At 27.8% G+C, this 25,481-nt stretch overlaps 3 long non-coding RNA genes across 3 annotated transcripts; 2 read left to right on the top strand and 1 right to left on the bottom strand.

Moving 5' to 3' along the window:
• The first annotated feature begins 909 nt into the window (after positions 1-909).
• LOC147816526 (uncharacterized) lies at positions 910-2,272 on the top strand. Its single transcript, XR_015434945.1, has 2 exons — positions 910-1,107; positions 2,128-2,272. It is a non-coding gene; the product is annotated as an uncharacterized LOC147816526 (long non-coding RNA).
• A 2,599-nt stretch (positions 2,273-4,871) lies between these two features.
• Positions 4,872-10,951, top strand: LOC147816524 (uncharacterized). Its single transcript, XR_015434944.1, has 2 exons — positions 4,872-5,279; positions 10,806-10,951. It is a non-coding gene; the product is annotated as an uncharacterized LOC147816524 (long non-coding RNA).
• On the bottom strand, positions 7,229-10,508 carry LOC147816525 (uncharacterized). Its single transcript, XR_015434943.1, has 2 exons — positions 10,091-10,508; positions 7,229-9,060 (listed from the first exon to the last, which is right to left on the bottom strand). It is a non-coding gene; the product is annotated as an uncharacterized LOC147816525 (long non-coding RNA).
• Positions 10,952-25,481: the final 14,530 nt, after the last annotated feature.

Genomic DNA, 25,481 nt, shown 5'->3' with positions numbered 1-25,481 from the left:
TGCCGGGCAGACTTTAAATTATTAACAAAATTAAGTTATTCAATACATAAGGAAAAAAATTTTAACTAAGAAATTAATTGTGTTAACTCTTTTCAATACCTAAGGAACTTTGACAATATCGCGGATGTCTCCTGAAAAATGCTAAAATTGAAATCAAAGTATTTCCGCGCAGATTAAGCCTTGGGAAACATCTAGACGCTGGTTAATGTATTACTTTAAACTAATTAAGGTGTTAGGATTGAACTGGTTGAAGAATTAGAATATTTAAATATCGCTATGATGTGCATTCGGCATGGTTACCATTAAAATTACATGCTGGTGCACGATAGTTTTTTAAAAGATGACCAAGCTGGTAGCCAAAGGAGGCTAGTTTAAAAATATCACAAGGAAAGCCGGTGCCTAAAAATTACCAAATCAGATCTTTATTTTTCCAAAGTTTTAAAATGTGAATAGATGCTGGGAAAACTACAAAACAATTTTTTTTCAAAATAATGATCATTCGAAGGAACAATGGTGTAATCTGAGGACAAACAATAATTAATGGATGTCCGCGCAATGGTCTGTCATGCTTAATAGTCTAATAAGCATTGTTTTAAAGTTTTTTGCAGTCAAAATTCTCAACTGACGACAAATTTTGAAACTAGTTTTCAAATTTGGTGTTTATAAATACAAGTTTTCTCTTGCAGAACTTAATGGCTATATCACACGAGAGAAAATATGTGCAACTGCAAGTGTAACTGCAAGTGTAAGTGCAACTGTAAGTGAAATTTCTCCAAAAAACGCTCGTGTGATATAGAAATCACGGTTGCACGAAATATCTGCAACCGTTCAGGCAATTTCTTTCATGAACCAATCAGATCGTTTGCTTTTTATGACGTTTCAATTTTATGTGATGACATATACAAATGTAAATAAAAATGGCGGCGACGTTAGGAAGAGGATGATCGGATGAAATTTTTTTATAGATGAGACGGAACAAGTTTTTAGTTTAATAATAACATTTCCTTTAAAATGAAAGCATTAAAAATACTTTCGCACTATGAGATGACCATCTCAATGCAGTTGATGTACTACCATAACAGGAACCTGCACACGATTTTAGTATCGGTAAGTATAGTACATTATTTTTGCGATAAATTTTCTTTTAAAATATTTATTTATTTTAAGCTAATAAAATTAAAACTTATTATAATTTGTTCCGATCAAAGTTTTAATTACTTTAAATAGAAATAATTTCTATTTTTATATATGTAAAGAATTATACTGGCGAAAAGCTTTACTTTGAAATATTCGCCAAGCAACTCGCCAAACTTTGTTTCAGTATTATAACATAAAATATAATAATGATTATATTTCTTTATTTTTAAATTTTAATCTTTGTTTCTGTTGATTGTAAAAGCATGTGTCCGATTATTTGAAAGTTTTATAATTATTAGTGAAATAATTATTTTATTCTTCCCTAAGAATTCTTTTAATTTTTGAAAATCTCATTTTAAAACAAGTTAGAAAATATGTGTGGTAAATATTTACCTTGTTTCTCACAAAGTTACCCCATTTTCCAGTAATTATTGAAAAGTATTACAAGAAAAGTAGTATATTATATATAAAAAGTAATTATTAAAAATGCAAATTCCCAATCTCCTTGTCTGTTTCTACATTCATCCCTTCTATTTTTTTTTTTTTTTTTTTTGTGTATGATGATTTGCATAATATTTTGTTTATAATTATTCAAAGTTAACTAATGATACTTTACTTTTTATTTATACTTCACATTTATCTCTTGATACTTAGCTTTTCTATAATGACAGCAAGTATGTAAGTGTACCTTACTAATTTTTCAATATACTTACATTTTTAAGAGTCTTCGTTTATAAATACAATTTATTTTTCTTGAAACAAATTTCAATCCAAACATAAGAACTACAAAACTAAACACACCTGCCATCTTTCATTAGTGTATAGAATAATCTTAGAACTATAATCAAAATATCTGTCAAACTTAAAATAAGTTTAAAAGGGATACCTAAGGACTTAAATGATTTCAAATTAATGGCATTTAATCTTCCTTATTCTAATAATGTGTTGGTAAAATTTTATCATGAAAGTGATTTCTTTCTTTTATTTCAGATATTTCGTATAATCCTGTAAGGTTTATCTGGTAAAGAAGGAAAGAGATGTAATACTGTTTTTATGGAAGAAATTAAAAAATAAGAAATAAAAATGAATAATGTTCTAAATGTTTCACTTGACAATAAATGTTTTATTTTTTAAATTGATTCTTGTATTATTTAAAATGCAAAACAAAACACGTAAAGGGCTATAACAAAATAATATGATACATTAAAAGTATGTTCTTAATAAAATATTGTTTTTTTTTATAGTTATAAATAAATTTTAATTTATATACTGTATATTACAATAAATTTGTCCCAAAATAAATCCTATAATTTTTAATTAAATTATCTTATACCAATAATGAATGATAAAAATTTTACAATAATAAAATGTAAGTATGACATTGAAAATCCTCTTATATTTAAAAAGCAATTTTACTAAGAAAGTGGAAAAAATAATTTTCATTTTTTGATATTCCTGATATGCAATGTGTAAATGAATAAAATTGATGATCCCTTCATGTAATGTAAATTAATTTGATGAAAATAAAATTCTGAGACATTGTAGTATAGACAAGTCTGACATTATTTATTATGTATTTTTTAGACTGAATTTAAAAAATAGAATTGATTTGATAGATCTAATAGTTTTGATGTTATAAATATTTTATGAGTGAAAGGTAATTCAAAAATTTATATTTCATACATTAAACCATCATTTCTTCTACAGAATTATTTCAAAGGACTATGTTTTTGAATTAAGCTTAAAAAATAAATTTGAAGAAATGCCTTACTTGATTAGATAGCAATGTCAGTTGCATAAAGTGGTATAAGTCATAAAATTGTCCTTTCTACACATTAAACTTTTTATAAATTTTCGAATTGTTAAACTATTAAATCAGACAGCTTGTTTTTATTCTCATTCGATTTAGTGTTTACATAGATAATGATACCGCACTTGCCTAGCTAGCATGTTACATAGTAAATATATATAAATAAACTATGCTTTTACAGGGTGCGGAGCCAAATCTTTCAACAAAAAATAAGCAACTTTTAAGAACATTTTAGGCACTCAAAAAATATTTTAAAGCTCTAGGTAAATTGACAAAATGCAAAATAATTCTCAGACTTTACATGATCATGATAAAATAACTAGAATTTGACTAAGAACTGTTTTCTTGATTATATTAGCCATTAAAAAAATGATCAAGAGATTTTTCGGTTCGATTTCAGAGGGTGGAAAATAAAGCCTGAAATTGAGAATATCTTGCAAAATACAGCATGAGAGAGCAAGAATCTCACCGAACCCAGCTCACTAGACGCACATGCGGACTCGCAAGTATTTCACCAAACCTGTAAAATGATTGACGTTTTCATACGCTATGGACTGACGGTACGCTGAAATTGATCATGGTTGAATGAATTCTGCTGTTGTTGTTAATTTACGTCGCACTAGAGCTGCACAATGGGCTATTGGCGATGGTCTGGGAAACATCCCGGAGGATGATCCGAAGACAAGCCATCACAATTTTGATCCTCTGCGGAGGGGATGGCACCCCCGCCTCGGTAGCCCGACGACCTGCGAGCGAAGTTGAGCACTTTGCGGTAGCACAGTTTAACGAGGACCCATACCGCACACCCTCGGTCCCTACGCAGACTGATCCAAGTGGTCACCCACCCGCACACTGACCATAGCCAGTGATGCTTGACTTCGGTGATCTGCTGGGAACCGTGTCTTAATGATCAGTCCAGTGCGGGACGAATGAATTCTGAAAACGTGAAATAGAAAAATGTGAAAAGTACGTTTTTACATAATATGTGGCGAAAATCGACATTCCTTTTCATAAATCTCTTTTTCGAAAAAGGAAAATAAGGCACTTTTTAAAAACACTTATTAAGAAAAGCACCTTTAGGGGCCTTTAAAAAATGAAAATCAAAAATAAGCACCTTTAAGCACTTTTTAAAAACGCTACGCACCATGTTTTATACCTTAGTCACTCAAATCAAGATAAAAAAAATCGTCAAAATTCTAGATAGTATTTAAGTCCATCCCCCTTTCACCCCCTTATCCTTTTAGGGACACAACATGAAATTCATTGATATCTTAATATCATTTTATATTATGAGGTAGAAATCATAATCCTTTTTATACTATGCTACTTCACTTAAAAAGCACTTTTTAAAAATGCTACGCACCATGTTTTATACACTAGTCACTCAAATCAACGTAAAAAAATCGTCAAAATTCTAGATAGTATTTAAGTCCATCCCCCTTTCACCCCCTTATCTTTTTAGGGACGCAGCATGAAATTCAATGATATCTTAATATTATCTCATATTATGAGGTAGAAATCATAATCCTTTTTATACTATGCTACTTCACTAATGGGGAAATAAAGTTTTCAGAATTTTAATTTCCTGCTGAAGAAAAGACTTAACACAAATACAAATGTAAAAAATTAAATCAAAATCAATCTATATGCTACAGCATCTTTACGAACATCGTTGAGAAACTATGATATAATAGAATCATATGATAAAATTAAATATGAGCCAAAAGTAAAGATAAATAACAAAATATGGTAACCCAATTTCATGCAACCGTTCAGGCAATTAAGCAACCCTTTCGGCAACTCCGAACGGAGGAATTTCACTTACAGTTGCACTTACGCTTGCAGTTACACTTGCAGTTGCACATATTTTTCTCTCGTGTGATAGAGGCATAACAAGTCTTACTTTTCTATCTTCTTATGGCTATATCACACGAGAGAAAATATGTGCAACTGCAAGTGTAACTGCAAGTGTAAGTGCAACTGCAAGTGAAATTTCTCCAAAAAACGCTCGTGTGATATAGAAATTACGGTTGCACGAAATATCTGCAACCGTTCAGGCAATTTCTTTCATGAACCAATCAGATCGTTTGCTTTTTATGACGTTTCAATTTTATGTGATGACATATACAAATGTAAATAAAAATGGCGGCGATGTTAGGAAGAGGATGATCGGATGAAATTTTTTTATAGATGAGACGGAACAAGTTTTTAGTTTAATAATAACATTTCCTTTAAAATGAAAGCATTAAAAATACTTTCGCACTATGAGATGACCATCTCAATGCAGTTGATGTACTACCATAACAGGAACCTGCACACGATTTTAGTATCGGTAAGTATAGTACAGTACGGAACCCGTTATCCGGAAATCAGAAAACCGGAAAACCAAAAAACCGGAACGAAATTCGATAAATTTTCCCGCCATTTTTTAAATTTTTTTTTTCCCTCATAAGATTTTAGGATTTTTCTTTCTTTTTTGAAAGATGATCACCTTACCATCATTTTGGAAATAATCATTAGTGTATTACTTCATCGTTTTTTCTTCTTTTTAAGATTATTTCCAATTTTTTTTTTTTTTTAGTTGGGTTTAACAATAAAAAAACTGCTTTTTGTAGCGATTCCGAAAACCGGAAAAATCAGTTATCCGGAATAGTCCCGGTCCCGATCGTTCCGGATAATTGGTTCCCTACTGTACATTATTTTTGCGATAAATTTTCTTTTAAAATATTTATTTATTTTAAGCTAATAAAATTAAAACTTATTATAATTTGTTCCGATCAAAGTTTTAATTACTTTAAATAGAAATAATTTCTATTTTTATATATGTAAAGAATTATACTGGCGAAAAGCTTTACTTTGAAATATTCGCCAAGCAACTCGCCAAACTTTGTTTCAGTATTATAACATAAAATATAATAATGATTATATTTCTTTATTTTTAAATTTTAATCTTTGTTTCTGTTGATTGTAAAAGCATGTGTCCGATTATTTGAAAGTTTTATAATTATTAGTGAAATAATTATTTTATTCTTCCCTAAGAATTCTTTTAATTTTTGAAAATCTCATTTTAAAACAAGTTAGAAAATATGTGTGGTAAATATTTACCTTGTTTCTCACAAAGTTACCCCATTTTCCAGTAATTATTGAAAAGTATTACAAGAAAAGTAGTATATTATATATAAAAAGTAATTATTAAAAATGCAAATTCCCAATCTCCTTGTCTGTTTCTACATTCATCCCTTCTATTTTTTTTTTTTTTTTTTTTTTTTGTGTATGATGATTTGCATAATATTTTGTTTATAATTATTCAAAGTTAACTAATGATACTTTACTTTTTATTTATACTTCACATTTATCTCTTCATACTTAACTTTTCTATAATGACAGCAAGTATGTAAGTGTACCTTATGCCTCTATCACACGAGAGAAAAATATGTGCAACTGCAAGTGTAACTGCAAGTGTAAGTGCAACTGTAAGTGAAATTCCTCCGTTCGGAGTTGCCGAAAGGGTTGCTTAATTGCCTGAACGGTTGCATGAAATTGGGTTACCATATTTTGTTATTTATCTTTACTTTTGGCTCATATTTAATTTTATCATATGATTCTATTACATCATAGTTTCTCAACGATGTTCGTAAAGATGCTGTAGAATATTGATTGATTCTGATTTAATTTTTTACATTTGTATTTGTGTTAAGTCTTTTCTTCAGCAGGAAATTAAAATTCTGAAAACTTTATTTCCCCATTAGTGAAGTAGCATAGTATAAAAAGGATTATGATTTCTACCTCATAATATGAGATAATATTAAGATATCATTGAATTTCATGCTGCGTCCCTAAAAAGATAAGGGGGTGAAAGGGGGATGGACTTAAATACTATCTAGAATTTTGACGATTTTTTTACGTTGATTTGAGTGACTAATGTATAAAACATGGTGCGTAGCATTTTTAAAAAGTGCTTTTTAAGTGAAGTAGCATAGTATAAAAAGGATTATGATTTCTACCTCATAATATAAAATGATATTAAGATATCAATGAATTTCATGTTGTGTCCCTAAAAGGATAAGGGGGTGAAAGGGGGATGGACTTAAATACTATCTAGAATTTTGACGATTTTTTTTATCTTGATTTGAGTGACTAAGGTATAAAACATGGTGCGTAGCGTTTTTAAAAAGTGCTTAAAGGTGCTTATTTTTGATTTTCATTTTTTAAAGGCCCTTAAAGGTGCTTTTCTTAATAAGTGTTTTTAAAAAGTGCCTTATTTTCCTTTTTCGAAAAAGAGATTTATGAAAAGGAATGTCGATTTTCGCCACATATTATGTAAAAACGTACTTTTCACATTTTTCTATTTCACGTTTTCAGAATTCATTCGTCCCGCACTGGACTGATCGTTAAGACACGGTTCCCAGCAGATCACCGAAGTCAAGCATCTTTGGCTATGGTCAGTGTGCGGGTGGGTGACCACTTGGATCAGTCTGCGTAGGGACCGAGGGTGTGCGGTATGGGTCCTCGTTAAACTGTGCTACCGCAAAGTGCTCAACTTCGCTCGCAGGTCGTCGGGCTACCGAGGCGGGGGTGCCATCCCCTCCGCAGAGGATCAAAATTGTGATGGCATGTCTTCGGATCATCCTCCGGGATGTTTCCCAGACCGTCGCCAATAGCCCATTGTGCAGCTCTAGTGCGACGTAAATTAACAACAACAGCAGAATTCATTCAACCATGATCAATTTCAGCGTACCGTCAGTCCATAGCGTATGAAAACGCCAATCATTTTACAGGTTTGGTGAAATACTTGCGAGTCCGCATGTGCGTCTAGTGAGCTGGGTTCGGTGAGATTCTTGCTCTCTCATGCTGTATTTTGCAAGATATTCTCAATTTCAGGCTTTATTTTCCACCCTCTGAAATCGAACCGAAAAATCTCTTGATCATTTTTTTAATGGCTAATATAATCAAGAAAACAGTTCTTTGTCAAATTCTAGTTATTTTATCATGATCATGTAAAGTCTGAGAATTATTTTGCATTTTGTCAATTTACCTAGAGCTTTAAAATATTTTTTGAGTGCCTAAAATGTTCTTAAAAGTTGCTTATTTTTTGTTGAAAGATTTGGCTCCGCACCCTGTAAAAGCATAGTTTATTTATATATATTTACTATGTAACATGCTAGCTAGGCAAGTGCGGTATCATTATCTATGTAAACACTAAATCGAATGAGAATAAAAACAAGCTGTCTGATTTAATAGTTTAACAATTCGAAAATTTATAAAAAGTTTAATGTGTAGAAAGGACAATTTTATGACTTATACCACTTTATGCAACTGACATTGCTATCTAATCAAGTAAGGCATTTCTTCAAATTTATTTTTTAAGCTTAATTCAAAAACATAGTCCTTTGAAATAATTCTGTAGAAGAAATGATGGTTTAATGTATGAAATATAAATTTTTGAATTACCTTTCACTCATAAAATATTTATAACATCAAAACTATTAGATCTATCAAATCAATTCTATTTTTTAAATTCAGTCTAAAAAATACATAATAATCAGACTTGTCTATACTACAATGTCTCAGAATTTTATTTTCATCAAATTAATTTACATTACATGAAGGGATCATCAATTTTATTCATTTACACATTGCATATCAGGAATATCACTTTTATGAAAATTATTTTTTCCACTTTCTCAGTAAAATTGCTTTTTAAATATAAGAGGATTTTCAATGTCATACTTACATTTTATTATTGTAAAATTTATATCATTCATTATTGGTATAAGATAATTTAATTAAAAATTATAGGATTTATTTTGGGACAAATTTATTGTAATATACAGTATATAAATTAAAATTTATTTATAACTATAAAAAAAAACAATATTTTATTAAGAACATACTTTTAATGTATCATATTATTTTGTTATAGCCCTTTACGTGTTTTGTTTTGCATTTTAAATAATACAAGAATCAATTTAAAAAATAAAACATTTATTGTCAAGTGAAACATTTAGAACATTATTCATTTTTATTTCTTATTTTTTAATTTCTTCCATAAAAACAGTATTACATCTCTTTCCTTCTTTACCAGATAAACCTTACAGGATTATACGAAATATCTGAAATAAAAGAAAGAAATCACTTTCATGATAAAATTTTACCAACACATTATTAGAATAAGGAAGATTAAATGCCATTAATTTGAAATCATTTAAGTCCTTAGGTATCCCTTTTAAACTTATTTTAAGTTTGACAGATATTTTGATTATAGTTCTAAGATTATTCTATACACTAATGAAAGATGGCAGGTGTGTTTAGTTTTGTAGTTCTTATGTTTGAATTGAAATTTTTTTCAAGAAAAATAAATTGTATTTATAAACGAAGACTCTTAAAAATGTAAGTATATTGAAAAATTAGTAAGGTACACTTACATACTTACTGTCATTATAGAAAAGCTAAGTATCAAGAGATAAATGTGAAGTATAAATAAAAAGTAAAGTATCATTAGTTAACTTTGAATAATTATAAACAAAATATTATGCAAATCATCATACACACAAAAAAAAAAAAAAAAAAAAAAAAAAAATAGAAGGGATGAATGTAGAAACAGACAAGGAGATTGGGAATTTGCATTTTTAATAATTACTTTTTATATATAATATACTACCTTTCTTGTAATACTTTTCAATAATTACTGGAAAATGGGGTAACTTTGTGAGAAACAATTTAAATATTTACCACACATATTTTCTAACTTGTTTTAAAATGAGATTTTCAAAAATTAAAAGAATTCTTAGGGAAGAATAAAATAATTATTTCACTAATAATTATAAAACTTTCAAATAATCGGACACATGCTTTTACAATCAACAGAAACAAAGATTAAAATTTAAAAATAAAGAAATATAATCATTATTATATTTTATGTTATAATACTGAAACAAAGTTTGGCGAGTTGCTTGGCGAATATTTCAAAGTAAAGCTTTTCGCCAGTATAATTCTTTACATATATAAAAATAGAAATTATTTCTATTTAAAGTAATTAAAACTTTGATCGGAACAAATTATAATAAGTTTTAATTTTATTAGCTTAAAATAAATAAATATTTTAAAAGAAAATTTATCGCAAAAATAATGTACTATACTTACCGATACTAAAATCGTGTGCAGGTTCCTGTTATGGTAGTACATCAACTGCATTGAGATGGTCATCTCATAGTGCGAAAGTATTTTTAATGCTTTCATTTTAAAGGAAATGTTATTATTAAACTAAAAACTTGTTCCGTCTCATCTATAAAAAAATTTCATCCGATCATCCTCTTCCTAACGTCGCCGCCATTTTTATTTACATTTGTATATGTCATCACATAAAATTGAAACGTCATAAAAAGCAAACGATCTGATTGGTTCATGAAAGAAATTGCCTGAACGGTTGCAGATATTTCGTGCAACCGTAATTTCTATATCACACGAGCGTTTTTTGGAGAAATTTCACTTGCAGTTGCACTTACACTTGCAGTTACACTTGCAGTTGCACATATTTTCTCTCGTGTGATATAGCCATTACTAATTTTTCAATATACTTACATTTTTAAGAGTCTTCGTTTATAAATACAATTTATTTTTCTTGAAACAAATTTCAATCCAAACATAAGAACTACAAAACTAAACACACCTGCCATCTTTCATTAGTGTATAGAATAATCTTAGAACTATAATCAAAATATCTGTCAAACTTAAAATAAGTTTAAAAGGGATACCTAAGGACTTAAATGATTTCAAATTAATGGCATTTAATCTTCCTTATTCTAATAATGTGTTGGTAAAATTTTATCATGAAAGTGATTTCTTTCTTTTATTTCAGATATTTCGTATAATCCTGTAAGGTTTATCTGGTAAAGAAGGAAAGAGATGTAATACTGTTTTTATGGAAGAAATTAAAAAATAAGAAATAAAAATGAATAATGTTCTAAATGTTTCACTTGACAATAAATGTTTTATTTTTTAAATTGATTCTTGTATTATTTAAAATGCAAAACAAAACACGTAAAGGGCTATAACAAAATAATATGATACATTAAAAGTATGTTCTTAATAAAATATTGTTTTTTTTTATAGTTATAAATAAATTTTAATTTATATACTGTATATTACAATAAATTTGTCCCAAAATAAATCCTATAATTTTTAATTAAATTATCTTATACCAATAATGAATGATATAAATTTTACAATAATAAAATGTAAGTATGACATTGAAAATCCTCTTATATTTAAAAAGCAATTTTACTAAGAAAGTGGAAAAAATAATTTTCATTTTTTGATATTCCTGATATGCAATGTGTAAATGAATAAAATTGATGATCCCTTCATGTAATGTAAATTAATTTGATGAAAATAAAATTCTGAGACATTGTAGTATAGACAAGTCTGACATTATTTATTATGTATTTTTTAGACTGAATTTAAAAAATAGAATTGATTTGATAGATCTAATAGTTTTGATGTTATAAATATTTTATGAGTGAAAGGTAATTCAAAAATTTATATTTCATACATTAAACCATCATTTCTTCTACAGAATTATTTCAAAGGACTATGTTTTTGAATTAAGCTTAAAAAATAAATTTGAAGAAATGCCTTACTTGATTAGATAGCAATGTCAGTTGCATAAAGTGGTATAAGTCATAAAATTGTCCTTTCTACACATTAAACTTTTTATAAATTTTCGAATTGTTAAACTATTAAATCAGACAGCTTGTTTTTATTCTCATTCGATTTAGTGTTTACATAGATAATGATACCGCACTTGCCTAGCTAGCATGTTACATAGTAAATATATATAAATAAACTATGCTTTTACAGGGTGCGGAGCCAAATCTTTCAACAAAAAATAAGCAACTTTTAAGAACATTTTAGGCACTCAAAAAATATTTTAAAGCTCTAGGTAAATTGACAAAATGCAAAATAATTCTCAGACTTTACATGATCATGATAAAATAACTAGAATTTGACAAAGAACTGTTTTCTTGATTATATTAGCCATTAAAAAATGATCAAGAGATTTTTCGGTTCGATTTCAGAGGGAGGAAAATAAAGCCTGAAATTGAGAATATCTTGCAAAATACAGCATGAGAGAGCAAGAATCTCACCGAACCCAGCTCACTAGACGCACATGCGGACTCGCAAGTATTTCACCAAACCTGTAAAATGATTGGCGTTTTCATACGCTATGGACTGACGGTACGCTGAAATTGATCATGGTTGAATGAATTCTGCTGTTGTTGTTAATTTACGTCGCACTAGAGCTGCACAATGGGCTATTGGCGACGGTCTGGGAAACATCCCGGAGGATGATCCGAAGACATGCCATCACAATTTTGATCCTCTGCGGAGGGGATGGCACCCCCGCCTCGGTAGCCCGACGACCTGCGAGCGAAGTTGAGCACTTTGCGGTAGCACAGTTTAACGAGGACCCATACCGCACACCCTCGGTCCCTACGCAGACTGATCCAAGTGGTCACCCACCCGCACACTGACCATAGCCAAAGATGCTTGACTTCGGTGATCTGCTGGGAACCGTGTCTTAACGATCAGTCCAGTGCGGGACGAATGAATTCTGAAAACGTGAAATAGAAAAATGTGAAAAGTACGTTTTTACATAATATGTGGCGAAAATCGACATTCCTTTTCATAAATCTCTTTTTCGAAAAATGAAAATAAGGCACTTTTTAAAAACACTTATTAAGAAAAGCACCTTTAAGGGCCTTTAAAAAATGAAAATCAAAAATAAGCACCTTTAAGCACTTTTTAAAAACGCTACGCACCATGTTTTATACCTTAGTCACTCAAATCAAGATAAAAAAAATCGTCAAAATTCTAGATAGTATTTAAGTCCATCCCCCTTTCACCCCCTTATCCTTTTAGGGACACAACATGAAATTCATTGATATCTTAATATCATTTTATATTATGAGGTAGAAATCATAATCCTTTTTATACTATGCTACTTCACTTAAAAAGCACTTTTTGAAAATGCTACGCACCATGTTTTATACATTAGTCACTCAAATCAACGTAAAAAAATCGTCAAAATTCTAGATAGTATTTAAGTCCATCCCCCTTTCACCCCCTTATCTTTTTAGGGACGCAGCATGAAATTCAATGATATCTTAATATTATCTCATATTATGAGGTAGAAATCATAATCCTTTTTATACTATGCTACTTCACTAATGGGGAAATAAAGTTTTCAGAATTTTAATTTCCTGCTGAAGAAAAGACTTAACACAAATACAAATGTAAAAAATTAAATCAAAATCAATCAATATTCTACAGCATCTTTACGAACATCGTTGAGAAACTATGATATAATAGAATCATATGATAAAATTAAATATGAGCCAAAAGTAAAGATAAATAACAAAATATGGTAACCCAATTTCATGCAACCGTTCAGGCAATTAAGCAACCCTTTCGGCATCTCCGAACGAAGGAATTTCACTTACAGTTGCACTTACACTTGCAGTTGCACATATTTTTCTCTCGTGTGATAGAGGCATTAAGGTTTTCTCTACTTGATTCTACTTGGAAATTGGTATGCTTTCCAATTTTGTACAACATACCAATAATTGATATAAATTAGTTTTAATTAAAGAACTTTTCTTTTTATAGCTTTCATTACGAAAAGATCCTTATAAAATGTTCCCGAAAATATCCATAGCTGTGTAAAGTTGGAAAAAAAGCATATTTATATTAATAAATGAGCGAAAAATAGATATATTCGGAAAATTAATAATTACAAGTAGACTAGACTAAGTTTAACAGCAGTTTTTTAACTCTACTTAAAAAATTAAATAAATTATTCTAGTTAAACTATGACCAAACTTTGAAAGGAAAGTAGTGCATTGTAGTATATTATTTACTACAAAGATTGTTGTTTATCAATTAGATATATTTTTACACTGTTAACGTGTTTTAAAAATCCCTTACGAATTACTCTAATGATTGCTTTTTCTTAAAAGTAAGAATATTTAATGTATAATTTACTACAAAGGCTGCTTTGATCAACAGATAATTTATTGCGTTGATTAAGTTGTTCTAATGAATTCGTTTGTATTAATTCATTTAGTGAAAACTCATGACTTATTTGCAATTCCCTAAAGCATAAATTCGCGCTTTTTAAAATTTTTATTTGTGTAACCAAAAAAAAATTAAACAAAAGAAAAAGTATCACTTCAATTATCTACCTCAAAGTTTCTTTGTAAAAAAAATTCTATTCAAGGGATTTAATGACACTTAAAGCACGCTACATTTAAATACCAATTGACATAATCGTATGTACCACTTTTCATTTTAATCTGAAAACTCTTTACATAAAATTTTCTGCATCCAACCATATCGATTCGAGTAATGACTTCAACAAACTTGAGAATGTTATGTGCTTAAGCACTTTATTTCCAATGCCTCATTACCTCGGAATTACATTCGATGACAAGTTTGACAAACTCTAAATACCGGAAAAGCATTCACTAGCTGCAGAAATATTTGTTAAGAGCACTTTTAAATTTGTATCTTGCTTTTAAGCTTGTCACTACAGGTGTACACTGAAACTTTAAAAAAAATTTGTTTCTTTTTTTTTTTAAAAGAAAAAAGTTGAATAAATTTAGAAAGAGGAAATCCTAATTATAGGAAACATCCTCACCATATTCTGGAATTTATGAATTTTTTAAAAAATAGGGAATGCAGTAAAATTAATTTGTCTAATTCATATTGTATAAACATTACATAAATCTGGTATATATTTAAAACATTTTTTATTGCGGTGATGTTTCGATTAATGATAATCAAGGTTTTAAATTTAATTAAGATAATTTATTTGTTCAGGTGACATTTTAAATAAAACCTGACCCTAAGTTCGACTTTCTCTGTATAAACATGCCTCATTTTTGACGAATTAATATTTTCAACTCTACCGTAATTTTACCGTAAAATTTTACAGTACCAAAAATCTGATAACGCGTAATTTTTACAGTATTAATTATAGTAAAATGATTGAATCACTGTTGTTAAGTACTTATTCCGGTAAAACATACGGTATAAAATGTTATGGTAAAAATGAATTTTACGTTAAAGTTATCGTTACAGATGATGCACCTTATGTGCTGTTACTTTTTATTTTCATCTGATCTCACACAATCATAAAACTCATTGATCTATAGATAATTCTACGCAAGGTAACTTTTTTTTATTCGTCTTAACAGTTCTAAACATATTCGAAATACACAAAAAGTGAAATGAAGTCGGAAGGGCTCCAGCGTTCCGTTTCGATTTTGATTAAACTATTGAATTACGGTTACCATATATGTTCTGATGGAAAAAAAAAATTCAAATCCATCGTAAGAAATATATGTTTATTCAAGAAAAACGTTTTTGTGTCTGATTTCAAAACTTAAAATATTATCTGCACAAATTAATTGGCATACGAAAGCTTAGACACCTGGATCATCATAAGATTATAGTTTGGTACGAAAGAATATGATCACTAGTTTAAAATTTGTGCTCCGTTTTCTTTATTATTATTATTTATTTCCTTTTTACACTCTGTAGCATAAGGTAAACTGAATATTAATTTATATTTCGGTTTAAGGAAAAGAAAATATGGCAACAAAATGTTTAAAAATGAAAACTTTTTGCAGGTTTATGACATAGCTCCTCAATTATTAAAAAAAATTAAGCATTTTTTTCAATAAAATAACACTTCAAATATCGAAGCGCTGATGTTCAGAAAGTACACTCTATGAAAAAAATCATAAAAAGTTACGGTTAAAAGTACCGGCATGCAGGGTGAAAGTTCTTTTTATAGGCTCATTTTTCCCATACCAGGTGCATTTTTTTACAAGTCTATTTTTACCATAAAATTCTATGGAACAAAAAAAAAATCTGATATACCATAGTTTTTGCAGTAATATTTTCAGTAAAAATCACTGCAGTTAAACATCGCATGACATCGCTTTTCAAATGTTGACAAAACAACTTTTTTTTAATAAAATAATGTTCTGAATATTGAAGCTCTATTGTTAATTAAGTATACGTCTTAAAAAAATTACTGAAAAATTACCGGCATTCGAGGTGTTACTACTTTTTACCATAAAAATTTATTTTCACCGTAAAATTATCCGTAACAAAAAAAATCCGACTTACCATAATGTTATAGTAATATTTACTGAATCACTGTAATGCGTAAATATAACTGTAAAAATTACGGAAAATTAGCGTGTGAAATTTCATAGAAAAAGGTATACTAGCATCATAAGTGCCAGTAATTTTCACCGTAGTTTATGGGGAATTTTTTTGCAGTAGAATTTGAATTTTAAAGAATACGGAAAAAATTAAACCGGTTGTTGAAAAAAGGTGTTTTAGTAACACGCCTTTGAAATTTGTTACTATTTAAAAAAAATAATACTTTGTACACTTTTGATAGTATATAATATGAGATTGAATGACAAAATTTAGTTCCGTTTTTAGATGTTACTTTAAGTGTTTTCAACTAACTATTCATATTATATTTGAATTGTTTTTCAAGCTTAATAACTACTAATGCCTTGAAGCCCTAGGTATGTAATATAATTATTACTTTGAATATATTGCTCAGAAAATTGAAAACAATTGAATTTGATACATTATTTTTTTTAAAAATATAATAACAAAAGGGAATATATTTACTATTTTAACATAAACCTTTTGAAGAATTTTCATACAATAACGCCAAATAATGATGAATATAAATTAAAATGTAAGCGCAACAAAAGCATAACATTTTAAATCCAGACATAAAAAAAATTCAATTTAATTTTTTTTAAAAATGCTTGTTAACATGTTTTCATCTCCTTTAAATGTGACAGCAGTAGAAAAATACATTTAAAAGAGCCGTGCTTTCTATAATCAATGTTTCAAAAATGCTTTCCCAACATTTATAGTTAATATTTAAGAATAAAATATCTCTTACTAGCACTTTGTTTTTCATTTCAAAGCATATTTAAATTATATATATGGGGGAATTTCTTGCCTTTTTTTATCATACAATACTATTTTCCGTTTGACCGAAATTGAGATATAAACGGAAAATATTTCTTAAATCTGATTGCTATTTATTCTTATTTTAGACTTAAAAGTAATATTATTTATTTTGAACATTAAACAGGATTGGTGTTTAAAAACAAGTATTTTATCCAAAATACAGCTGAAAAGCTACGAAGATTTGTAAAGCCTTGGTGTATTTAGGATATTTAGGATAACAAATTTAGTTTAAATAATAAACATATAGCAAATTATTAACAATAATTAAATTTTAACACGAGTTTTTTCAATTTAAAAGCAATTATGAACCGGTCAAAACTACCAGAATACTGTAAAATGTTTCATTTTTCTGGTTTTATGGGAACTTAGCTAGTGATTTGGGTAAAATTAACAGTGAAATAGAATTTTACAATATGTGATAAAATTTGATAAATGTGGTAAATTTTGGTAATTTTATCATGATTCCTTAAATCATGGCGTAAAAATCCTTTATTCGGTTCTTTTTAGTTTTATATTTGTAACTATATGTGTAGAAATAAGAACTATAATTTTGAAAACCGGTATTTCCGGTAAATCGTTACCACACGAACGAAAAAATTACCAAATGAATGGTTTAAATACCATATACCAGAAATGTCATCACCTCATAGTAATGTAGTTTTGCTAGAATATTTTTCTCCGTGTGCGTTCATTGATTAGAAGAAATAATTTAAATAATGTAAGTTTCATAAAATGATTAATTATGACATTTGAAAATAAATATTAAGGGAGTTAGTATTTTGTTTATTCATTACTGCTTAGGTAAATCATGATCATCTCAACGGTCGGAACAAGTCATTCATCACCTCCAGTACTGCATGTCAACTCCCTACGCTGACAATTGACAAACGGTGTCATAAGACAATACCAGTGTCAGTTAATTCACTCTCGTTCTCCTCCTTCAGAGAGAAACTTTTGTCGAAAGAAGTTTGTGATAAGACTTTCGGTGCCGGTGTCATTGCGATGATTTATTCGGAGGTAAGAAAAACAACTTCAACTCTACTAGATAAATGTTTCTTGAGGAGAGATGTCACTTCCGCTAATTTAGAGTCATAAATATTTATGTCATAAATATTCATGTCAACACTTATGATTTGTTTTCATTAAAAGTTTGCAGCTTATTCCTTAATTCCCTGTGTACCGGGTTTTTCGAATTTGGAGAAGGTATCTTTCCTGCAAGGAAAATGTGGTTTTCCCATGTTATTCTATGAGGGGGAAAAACGTGTAGCAGGACAGATTCTAGAGGAGAGATGTCACTTCCGCTAATTTAGAGTCATAAATATTTATATCAACTCTTATTATTTGTTTTCATTAAAAGTTTGCAGCTATTGTTGTTAATTCCTGTGTAGCGGTTTTTTCGAATTTGGAGAAGGTATCTTCCTTCAAGGAAAATGTGGTTTTCCCATGTTACTCTATGAGGGGAAAAAACGTGTAGCAGGACAGATTCTAGGGGAGAGATGTCACTTCCGCTAATTTAGAGCATAAATATTTATTTCATAAATATTTATATCAACACTTATTATTTGTTTTCATTAAAAGTTTGCAGCTATTCTTTAATTCCCTGTGTAGCAATTTTTTCGAATTTGAAGAAGGCATCTTTCCTGCAAAGAAAATGCGGTTTTCCCATGTTGTTCTATGAGGGGGGGAAAACATGTAGCAGGACAGATTCTTGAGGAGAGATGTCACTTCCACTAATTTAGAGACATAAATATTTATGTCATAAATATTTATGTCAACACTTATGATTTGTTTTCATTAAAAGTTTGCAGCTATTATTTAATTCCCTGTGTAGCGGTTTTTTTCGAATTTGGAGAAGGTATCTTTCCTGTAAGGAAAATGTGGCTTTCCCATGTTATTCTATGAGGGGTAAAAACATGTAGCAGGACAGATTTTGTTCAATTTTGATCAGATGGTTCTTTCTTCTTTTACTGTCTTACTGTTGGAAATGAAAAACACTACATCCCATACGGAGAAAAAAAATCTGGAAAAATTATCGAAATGTATGGTAATGACAACTAAGCACAAAAGTTGCAGTTTAAACTAAACTCAAAAGTTGCTATAGACGTTATAAAGCATTAGACGACAAATAAGTTTTTTTTCTATTTAGAAGATATAGCTAGATAAAAACAATAAAAAATGTTAAAAAACTATTAGGTACTCAAGCTTATTGTTTATTTTTTTGTGTTCATACATTATTTAATTGAATATTTAAATAATAATGGTGTTTTTATTTATTTTTTCTGAGTTAAAGTTCTCAGGGCATATTGGCATGTTTTCTATATTTTACATTTACGCGTTAAAAATTTCCCCTTTCGGCCCAAAATTGCGTGGTTTGAAGCTGAGTTTTATTAGCTAAACACGAATTGATTGATCACATTTTTAGATTTTCTCTACTAATTACAAAGTGTTTTGCTTTTGCCTTACTTTTCAACTATCTTAGCTATAAGACTATAGAATTTTTTTTACTTTCTTTTGTGATTTATATAAGTTACTCAAAAGTTTGGAAAAGAAACATTTCTATGAAAGCTATGTGGTTTTATTTCTTTTTTCAAACGAATTCTATTAATAACAATGAAACTGAAATTAACAAAAGCAATACCGGTTCTTAAAATAAGCTTTTACTCTTCATTCGTATTATTGAAAGGAAAAGCAGAAAAAGTCGATTTATTATTAGATTTCTTAGCAACCGTAATACCCATTATTTAAATTTATACCATTACTATTTATTATTTAATACCATTATTATTATTTATACTTATACATTATTATTTAATACCATTATTTAATTACCCATTATTTAAATGGGTAATTGTTTGGTAAATAACTACCACTCGAATGGAATTCAAGAGATTGGTAAACGTAAATAAAACAAAAATCTTAGACTTATCTCTAAAACAAGAAAAAAAGATGAATAATGGAAAACGAGAAATCTACTAATTTGCTACTGCAAGTGTCCGTAGCAGAAATTATCCTTATTTTTGCTGCAATATATTCTAACATCAAGTTTTAAAAAATATGAATCCTAAAAAATAATGATTGATTTACTGGGTTTTTTTTAATCTGTGTAACGATACGCTAACTTTAAACGCGTCTAGAAGCATTTGCATACTAAGCTCTTACAATAATAGTTTACTTGGAGTGTGGATATATTTAATTGAAGTCAATTTTACTTCTGGCCACAAAATGTGATATTTTAAAAAGAAAAAACGAGGGAAATTGCGAATAGAAAATATTAATCAACTTTCGTAAAATTTCTTTTCTATACCACGTATTCCCTACCCTACACTACGTAGGGAACGAGTTTTCAACCAGTTTTTAATTATAGATGCACATATATACTACAAGGTGAAAAAAGAATTATGATAAAATTACCGATTTGTATGGCAAATACATTTCTGGTAAATTAAACATAATTCTTGTTAATAAAACCAAATTATCTGGTATTTAATCCATCCATTCCGTAATTTTTTCCGTTCATACGATATTACCAACTATTAAGTAAAAAATACAAAACTGAAAAATAAATAAGGTTTCTGAGCCATGCTTTAAGGTATCATGATAAAATTACCAAATTTTACAGCATTTATCAAATTTTAACATGGATAATAAGAACATATTTTATTTTTAAAACATTACCGAAGCAATTTGGTAAAAAAATAACCAAGTGTTTTAGTATTTTTTTGTAGAATCAGAAACATTGTAAGTTTTTCCGATATTCTGGTACTTTTCACGATACTTTTTTTCTCAGTGTAGGTTAAAGTAAAAAAATATATTTCTTCAAATGTTTAGTTTGGAAAAAAAATTCAGAAATTTGTTATTATGCATTTTACTACTGTAGTTTCTGCAGGCTTTGGTTTAAAATATTGACAGTTTCGTTTCTCGAAAAGTTTCTTTCGAGAAAATACTGCGAAATAAAATCATCTCTGAGGAATGGAGAGGAAAGTCTATCAGGCAAAAAATCAAAAAAGTTCAGCTTTTAAAGTGTGTAGTTGGTCATGCTTTCTAAACACACGTGAGTCTCACATGATTTGGGAAAATTTAAACGGACAGTTCGATTTTTTTTCATCTCTAGCGCAACCACAACTTTGCCATCGCATTAAGTTGTTTAAGTTTCAAACTCTGGTGAAGATAAAAAGTGAATAATAACTTTGGAAGAAACTTTAAAAAAATTTCGAGGGAAAAGGAACGTATTTCTTAGTAGTGTGACATTTTTTAAAAAAAATGATATAAAATATTTGCATTTAGTAAAAAAAGTGAATATAGTTATATTTCTGGTACTTCAGAAACTAGTATTTATTTAGTATTAGAACTTATTTTTTATTAAGTATTTGAAATTATTATTTATTTAGTATTTGAAATTATTATTTATTTAGTATTTGAAATTATTATTATATTTCAAAATTAATAATTATGAGTAGAAATTAGTATATATAACTATATTATTATACTAAATTAGTATACTAAATTAGTATTAATTAATATAAATAAGTATTTATTATATTAGTATTAGTATTAATAGTACTTAGAAAGTTTTAGAAATTAGTATTATTAGAATTCATTATAAATTAGTATAAAGCTAAAGATATTTTATTTTCTAATTAAATTTTATATTGTAACTATTAAGATGATGGCAGTTATGGAAACAATTATGGAAAAAATAGAAATTGTTTTATTATTCATGGAACCCAATTTGAATAATTGAATTTCGTCCCTTCCCCTTCTTGTGAGCTTATAAAGCACCTTCCTGAGTTTACTAGAAAAAAAGGAGGACAATAGAAGGATTATTTAAACATTTCTATATTGAAAAGTGAGGTAATGTTTCCTGTGAATTGTTTTACGAACTGAATGGCACCAAAATAAAATCGATAGAATCAATAGTTTAGAAGTTAAAAAAGGATTTAGTAAGTGTGAAGTGTAAAGAAAAAACAATCATTAATTTCACCTATTTTCACGGCTAAATTAGTGATCACTACAAAAAATATATTATTTCTTACGCACCATTTTTACTCGAAGACCAATAAGAAAAGGATTAAATAAATAATTGAAAAGTTGTTAAGGTTTTTATGTACAAAAAGTACAGTTTTGTACCCTTACCCACTTACGTGTCTCATATTATTGCATAGAAAAATGAAATATTAGATCGTATGCATTATTTTATGGTGAATCGAAATAAATAAAAATTAAGTTAATAAGATTAATTGTTTAGAAATTACTTGAGTTTCAAGTATGCAATTTGTCAAGTTTCATTTATATATATATATATATATATATATATATATATATATATATATATATATATATATATATATATATATATATATATATATATATATATATATATATATATATATATATATATATATATATATATATATATATATATATATATATATATATATATATATATATATATATATATATATTTATATATATATATATATATATATATATATATATATATATATATATATATTTATATATATATATATATATATATATATATATATATATATATATATATATATATATATATATATATATATATATATATATATATATATATATATATATATATATATATATATATATATATATATATATATATATATATATATATATATATATATATATATATATATATATAATAAGATAATAGAATAAGAGATAGAAGTAAGTAATAAGATATTGTAAAAAAAACGCCATATCAGTGACAAAGAAAAATAAATACGAATTTGTAATTTTACACGCAGAAAAGCATTCCAGAAAACCGTATTATAGTCTCTACCATACAGCATAATGTACTGTATGGTAGATATATTTTTGCTGGTAAAAAGAAACCCATAATTTTGGAAATAAAACCAAAATATACGGTATATAAACAATTCATTTGATAATTTTTTCCTGTTATATGTTAACTGTTTAATGGAATTTCGGGTTTTCAAGTTTAAAGTTCTTCCCACCTCACATTTAGTTACAAATACGAAACTGAAAAGCAAATTTAGCGAATAAGTAAATTTTAGTTTCATGACCCTACTCTAAGCTATAATGATAAAAAAAAATTAAATTTTAGTAGTGTGTTCAAAGGTTAAATTAATGTTTAAGAATTTTCAATGCACTGTATTCCATACACTGGCTTTTCTTCTATTCTATCATTATTGAATATTATTAATATCAAATAAATACTTCAAAAACAAACAAGCATTTAAATATCAAATAAATCAAATCAGGTGTAATAATTATTTCGGACATCCTCCCAAGCGACCATGGAAATCTAATTGGTAATAAAATAAATGAAACTACTCAAAAATTTTTAAAAAATGAAGCATTGAATCCATTTTTAATTAGCAATTTAATGGTACGTCGGATTATGAGATATTAAAGCACTCATCCACGATTAATTACTTTTATATTCCCAGCAGAACTACATTATTTATTTTTCCAAACGTTCAATTCTCACTTAATAAGAAAAGAATTGCAATTATACTCAGAAGAATACTTTTCCATAAAAGCATATTTCACAATCCTCCTTTCAAGAATTTAATTTTTTCTTATTTATTTCACGACCTTAATTTAAATTTCATAAGGGATTTGAATCTTAATATCTTCATAATTGAATGACTTAAGGATTTAAATTTTCGTCTTTTTCTCATTTGATTTACATATTTATTGCATGGCTAGGAAGGAAAATTGAGGAAGGAAAAATTGCTATAAGATAGATTTGCATATTCTGTTGGACAAACTTAATTTCAAATTTAATATTTTATATGGAGAGTAATAATCCGTGAATTCTCTGGAGTCATATGCGTGCAATTAAAAATATGATTTCTAATTTTCTTTTGTGTGTTGTGTATTTTCTTACTCTTACTGGAGAACTATGAAGAAAAAAATTAAAAAATCAGCAGGAAAAAATTCTGTCACTTCTGCTATTTTTTGCTATGAATGTTGAAATTTTTCTATACATTTTTAAAATTCATTGCTGTGTAACAAAATAAAATTTTCTGATATTTCAAATTGTCAAAAAATGTTCTATATTACATAAATTAAAAAAGAATGTAAATCACACTAATAAAAAATTAGATGAAAATATTTCAAATTTAATTTATGTATTTGAGAAAAAGCTAGATTTAATATAAAATAGAATAAAATAAGCTAGTCGTATGTTGAAAAACACTGTAAAAATTATGTACAACGCTTTGGGTGTATCATTCGTAAAATCCATTTTACCGTAAAATCCATTTTCATATTAAAATATTATACCTTAATTTTTACAGTAATATTTATTGAATTGGAGTGATTCTGTGATTTTATGGTAATAATTATTGTAACAATTATGGTATATCAGAATTTTTTTCCGTAAAATTTTCCGGTAAAAATGGATTTTACGGTAAAAAGTACCGGCATGCCGTTGCTTTTTTCCGTTATTTGATCTGGAATTTTTTACAGTATAGATTTCATGACTATTTTCATGTGATTTATAAAAAGCTTGAAATCAAAAGTTTAAAATCAAACTTTGTATCATAAGTATGAAATATATTGATTAGTTAGTTTTGGAGGCATAAAATATTTAAAAATACATAACTTTAAGAAAAAAAGTTTATCTATCATTTTTCACCGGAAACACTGGAAGAACATACTAATTCGAAAGTTTCTTTAGATGTTTCCTCAAATGAAGAATTTAGTAGATAGTTCCTGACTTGAAGAGCTTAATAGATGATTCCTCAATTACAAAGCCTAGTAGATAATTCCTCAATTACAAAGCATAGTAGATAGTTTCTCAATTGAAGAGCTTAGTGAATAAAGGTTACAACTGACTTTCTAAAAAAAATTAAAAACACGCTACAATCAGTTGTGTGTATAAATACTTTCTTTATAATTATGCTTGAGGGGTCATTAAGCTAAGACCATTTTAAATTTAAAAAATAAACGATTCAATAATTTCTGTAATTTCGGCTTCTAAATCCACTAAAGTAAATTTTAAAGCCTTTCTCCACTAAAACTATTGCTTAATTGTTATATTAAGGCTGCAGTGGAAATTATGAAAATCTCTACAAAATCGTGAAAATCTCTCGAAAGAAGGATTTTCAAATTTTGACCATTTTATCTTAATTAAATGATATAAAAAAGCATAATAATTATTTAAATCATAAGAATTTGTAAAACATTTCACAATATTAGTGTTATTTGGCTTTTTTATTACAAAAACTTGTTATTGTGAGTGTTTCGCGTAGTGTTTCGCAAAACAAAAATTTTGCATCGAACTAGAAATTGAAATAGTTCTATGCGCTATAATTTTGATGAATATTCCATGAAACTTTTTTGACACACTCTTTAGATCAGGGATGGGCAAACTTTTTGGGTCGAGGGCCAAAAATCGAGAAAAAAAATTTTTAGTGGGCCAAATAAAACTTTCAAAATTTAAAAA

The sequence above is a fragment of the Parasteatoda tepidariorum genome, chromosome 1 (assembly GCF_982258835.1).
Source record: "Parasteatoda tepidariorum strain Cologne lab strain chromosome 1, Ptep-v5.0, whole genome shotgun sequence".
NCBI classification, from domain to species: Eukaryota; Metazoa; Arthropoda; class Arachnida; order Araneae; family Theridiidae; genus Parasteatoda; species Parasteatoda tepidariorum.
This window is presented reverse-complemented; position numbering and strand designations above follow the sequence as displayed.